General features: G+C 44.0%; 1 non-coding gene across 1 annotated transcript; it reads left to right on the top strand.

The window, feature by feature from the left end:
- Positions 1-838: 838 nt before the first annotated feature.
- On the top strand, positions 839-910 carry TRNAA-CGC (transfer RNA alanine (anticodon CGC)). The gene has a single exon. It is a non-coding gene; the product is annotated as a tRNA-Ala (tRNA).
- Positions 911-5309: the final 4399 nt, after the last annotated feature.

Below are 5309 nucleotides of genomic sequence, written 5' to 3'. Positions count from 1 at the left end.
AACGCAAAAACGATTTTCTGAGATAACCCCTGGACCGATTTTAATGAAATTTGTTGAATTTGACAGGGAAAGTGAAATTCTAGTGACTGTTGGTCACGGAATTTCTATTTAGGCCCTGAATTTTGTTAAAAAGATTTTCAAAAATTCGAAAGTTTGAAAAAAATAGAAGCATGAAGTTCACAAATTCATAACTCTGCATCAAGAGCAGATATTGCGGTTCTGTAAGCGAGATCCATCAGATCATTGAAAGCGGACAAATTCGATACGTCATTTTATATCTTACGTGAATTTGTTACGTTGTTTACAAGGGTTCTGCAAAACCTATATTTCCATTTTACAATATTATTTTACATTCATGTGTAACCTATCAATTTTGTCCGCTTTAAATGTACTATTAGATGCAGTTCACGGAATTGTATAATCAATTTTCGTTGCTGAGGTATAGAGTTGTAAACTTGATAGTTTCGTTTTTTGAAAATTTTCATTTTTTGCCAATTTTTAATAAAAAATTGACGACCTAAATCAAAAATCCGAAACCAACAGTCACTAGATCTTAAGTTTTTCTTTTAAATGCAGCAAAGCTCGTCAAATTTGGTGCTGTGGTGGCCGAGAAAAACGAATTCTGCTTTTACATGTATTTAGATAGGAGCACCCGAGCTAAAGCTTCCTCTTAAGTTTTGAGGTTGGCTGGCTGGCTTTGGCTGGATGAATAATGCCGGAGTTTCAGGTAAATTTGAAGGACTTGAGCTTTGAAAGCATCGTGGTGCCAGGAGATTATGCACTGGTATGTGTGCTAGTTTCGCTGTAGTTATCTTGCTACTAGAAAGAGATTAAATGCGGGGGTGTAGCTCAGAGGTAGAGTGCTCGTTTCGCATGCGAGAAGTCCCGGGTTCAAACCCCGGCACCTCCATTTTTTTTCCTTTCCGAAAGTGGTGTTTTTTTAACCTTACGCTGTAGAAAAGCAGCCTTCTGTTAGCGTATTTCACCATAGTGAGCTACTGTTTAGCACTTCTGTCGTACAAAACAGGGTTACTGCACGCCAACTGTCCCAGACGATTTACTCGTGCGTCTCAGATTTTCTTGTAAAAAAAACATGGTTACTGACTACCTTACTCGAAGTCATTTTCTAGTATACTGTGTTTCCCAGCTAACGTTAGCCAAGCCGTTCAACGAAGCAAATTATTCAAAAAACACAGTGCGAGATGCAGTTATAAGAACTGCGGTGTTAACTCGTCAGTGTCTATGAACACCAAACATCGTAGATTTTATAATCGTGGTTTGTACCGTGTTTTTTGAAATATTTTATTTTATTGAACATATTGGATAACGTTAGCTGGGGCGCGGCGGCCGCATTTCGATGGGGGCGAAATCCGAAAACACCCGTGTACTTAGATTTAGGTGCACGTTAAAGAACCCCAGGTGGTCGAAATTTTCGGAGTTCCCCACTACGGGGTGCCTCATAGCCCGAAAGTGGTTTTGGCACGTAAAACCCCTTACTTCTTTAACGTTAGCTGGGATACCTTATATGTTTTTGTGTAACGTGATATTTTCCTTAAGCTTATTAAAGTACTTGAAACATGGTTCCGCTAGAAAATTAATACCAAACTTATTTTAGTGCACAATGCTGCCCTACTTCGTCCGCTGAACCTACAATGATTTATCTTCAATACTGTCACGTTTTAGTGACGGTAATGAACTACAGTGTGCAACGCAAGTTACGAAACTAACTGTTCACTGGACGAACCTGCGCCCAGCAAAAAAAAATTATTGCTCAGCACATTGAGAGTGGAGAGCACACTCGCCAATCGTCGAAATCTGGTTCTGTGGGTCAAGCACGTCTGCTTTTGTACATCACTTGTCCAAGATGGCGGCGTAGTTGCTGGTGGCTGCATGCCTTTCAGAAAGTACTGCACAATTCCTATCGCAAATTCAATCTGATTACACGGTTGGGTGAACGATAGCCAACAGATAAAATCAGCGATAATATATCTAGCCGATACAGAAACGTCCGTTGCGCGTCTTGGGCTGAGCGATAACACTGTAACAAAAATTATCTCGAGAACGGTCACCAAAAACATAAACAATTTAAGCACATGTCAATATGCACTGGTCTTTATGGGAAGCTTCAGTTGGAAACGCAGCTTAAGGAGCTAGAAATGTTGAAAAAATCTCGCCAAGTTGGCTATGCTTCACTGGCGAAATACCTACTCATTTGTTCATCGTAATTATTTTACTTCACTGTCCTAGGGCTGTACTTCAAGTTAAAATTGATGGCGCCAGTACAATTTACGAACTTTTGGCAAAAGTATGACAAACGTGCCAAAATGTTGGTTTTCCTTCAGTTTTAGGCCTGATTTTCGCAACGAGGCGCTCCATCTGAAAATATCATATAAAGCGCATAAGATGGCTTGTTTTTTGGCGTTTCTTTTATGTAATTACCTCATTTTTATGTTTATTTTAGGGGAGATATAACTTTCTTTAATTTGGAAACCTTGCTCGGCATAGTTCCGTACAAGTTCACCGCTCCGCAAATTGGCTGTTGTGTGTCAGACAGTCAAAACGAGCAGCGTGGGACTTGAGCACTTGAGTGTTGTTTTCCAGTCCAAAAACTATTATCAATGGCATCTTTGCCTTTTCCTCCTGACTTACATCCCACAGCCGGTCAGAAACTGGAAGGTTAGGCGAGTGCTACCGGAGATTGCTTCTTTTATCAAAGCCCACTTTTTTTCTTTTTTTCTTACATTACAATTGACACGCTTCTCTGAAAAGATTCGCAAAAAGAGCCCAGAGTGCGCATGCCGGAGATTTCTGGTGCACATGGCGTGCTTATCCCGCAAGTACATGTAGAGAGCGGTCAAGCAATGCCGGCTTTGCTATTCAGCTGGCAAATGAGAAAAAGAAAGAAAACATGCGGATCCCACACGCTATGGGAGTCGGTTTACACGAACCTGTCATTAGTGTTTGCAAAGAACAATGTTCTAGTTTATCAACCATTTGCAAGCATACAGCAAATGATAAGCGGGAACCGACTCGCTCGACAGGAACTTGTGGCTCTTGATCATGCGCATCCTACGCATGATTACGAAGAAATTGCGGCGATGACGCTGGATGGACAACGTCATGACGACAATGACATGACAGCGGAATCACTGCGACAAAATGATGATGATTGAACGGCCACGAAGACATGACAACGAAGCTGCGAGGACGATGAAATGACGACGAGGGCAGGACTATACTGATATGACTACATTGAAATCGCTACAAACAAAATGACGCCGACGAAGCGACCACGACGGCATGATGACGACAGTATGGCGATGACACTATGACAACAATGACACACATATAACGAGTCTGGAATAACGATCCTGGCATGACGACAACGGGAGGATAACGCTGGAGCGACGGCGATGGTATGATGACGACAGCGTGATAGCGATGGCATGACGAAGAAGCTGGAATGAGGATGACGGCATGATGATGCTGGAATTACAACGAATGTGTGACGATGACGGCGTGACGACGAACGCATCGCTACGATAAGCCAGTAGCATCAGCGAACTGTTAACCGCTTCAGCATCGTGAAGGTGTCAGCACGCCCCACCGGACCAGCGGTGATGGCATTGCGTGACATGCATGGTTGACGAAGAATGCGCGGTTGTAAAGCGGTGTTTTCTGGATGCTGCTCGACCGCGGATCACGATGACGGGATCAAGAAGCTCCTGTGAAAGCAAGTGTAACGGCCATTGCTAGCCGCTCAAGACGACTGTCAAACGAACCAGTTAATTGATTGTCCGTTCAATCAGCCGATATGGGTCGAGTGAGGCAAGTTTGAACCCCTTCTTCAGCAAGTGGTTCCCTCCTGTCTCTGGGGTAGTTAACTGCTTGGGCCGGTGGCTATTCCCACATTGTGTTTAGTGAACAAAGGTAATATGTAATTGCGCGTGGCCATCTCTTGAAGGCGGAGTCTTCGGTTACTTTAGATGCTCCGATTAGAGGAAGGTGTACCTGTCGGTTTCTCTGACCTACAGATATAGGGAGGGCAGAGGGGATTCAGGTAGACATTTTTCGGCTCCTTCGGTGTACATCAGTTCAGTCACGCCAGAGTGTTGCGAAGTAACCTTGTCTATTCCTGGTGTAAATTATATTCCTTCATTCCCGATGAGAAGCTGCTCCTCTTTTCAACGTCGTCTTTGGTGTGGATAAGGCAGACGACGGCAAGGCGACATACCCCTTTTTGATATGCACGACTACAATTCTTACACACGACATTGGGATGACATTGCAGTCCATAGACACTTCGTATAAAGAGCCGCCAGATGAAACGATCAAGAGCTGCAGGAGAAGATGAAATAACAGTCGATTTAATCAAAGATGGAGGAGACGTAATACTTGGAAAACATGGAAAACATATCAGGACATATATAAAATCTAGTACAGTTCCATATGTCACATGGTGGCCACATATGATACACAGGAATGAACGGCTTTTTAATGCCACCGCAATGTGGCTCACTGGAATTAGTGAATATGGCGCATAGGAGTTTTTTCGATTGGGCACAGAATGCTCACTGGATTCAGTTCCACATATGCGCGATTGTTCTAAAAAATGGTTAAGTAAATTTCCTGAAAAACATTTCTCAAGTTTTTACTCTCTTATTTTGACTCGCTAAGAAGCACTGCATGCGTATTCACTAGGCTGGTTGATGAGGTGGGTCGCGCTGCATATGCCAAAGGCGATTTGAAAGAGAAGAGTCTTGCATTTATATATTGTATTGAAGAGAATGACACACTTAGGCTCGCGCGGTCGGACTCCATGGATGGAGAGGGGAAGAAGAAGTAGATGTAAACAGGCATTCTGGCCGATAGCAGGCTGTCTGCATCTCTGCTTTATGATGGCGCAGGCGCGAAACACGGAACCACGGGTCTTAATCCCCCTCCGTCCACGACCCTCCTAAGCGCCTGAGTCCGTTCGGGCTCGCTGTCACTACCGCCCGGGGATGGCGTCCAAGCCTCCATGGTGTCAGGATTGGGGGCTGAATCCCATCGCTCGTAACCCGTTGTCAAGATTGGAGTCCGGCATCAATTCGAAGGTAGCTCGCCAATGCCGTTATCCACGCTGAGGAGGATGATGAAGGGAAGGACTGCTTCTCATCGAGAACGAGGAAAGGGGTTTATTTACGGTATTTACATGCAGTTCATCAGTCTAGCATGACTGCGAGAGAAAGTACGTCAGTCTAACACGACTGCTTGAGAGAGTGTCTCAGTCCAACGAGACTGCTTAAGTGTGCCGAGCATCCGCACAA

The sequence above is a fragment of the Dermacentor variabilis genome, chromosome 1, assembly GCF_050947875.1.
Source record: "Dermacentor variabilis isolate Ectoservices chromosome 1, ASM5094787v1, whole genome shotgun sequence".
NCBI lineage: Eukaryota > Metazoa > Arthropoda > Arachnida > Ixodida > Ixodidae > Dermacentor > Dermacentor variabilis.
This window is presented reverse-complemented; position numbering and strand designations above follow the sequence as displayed.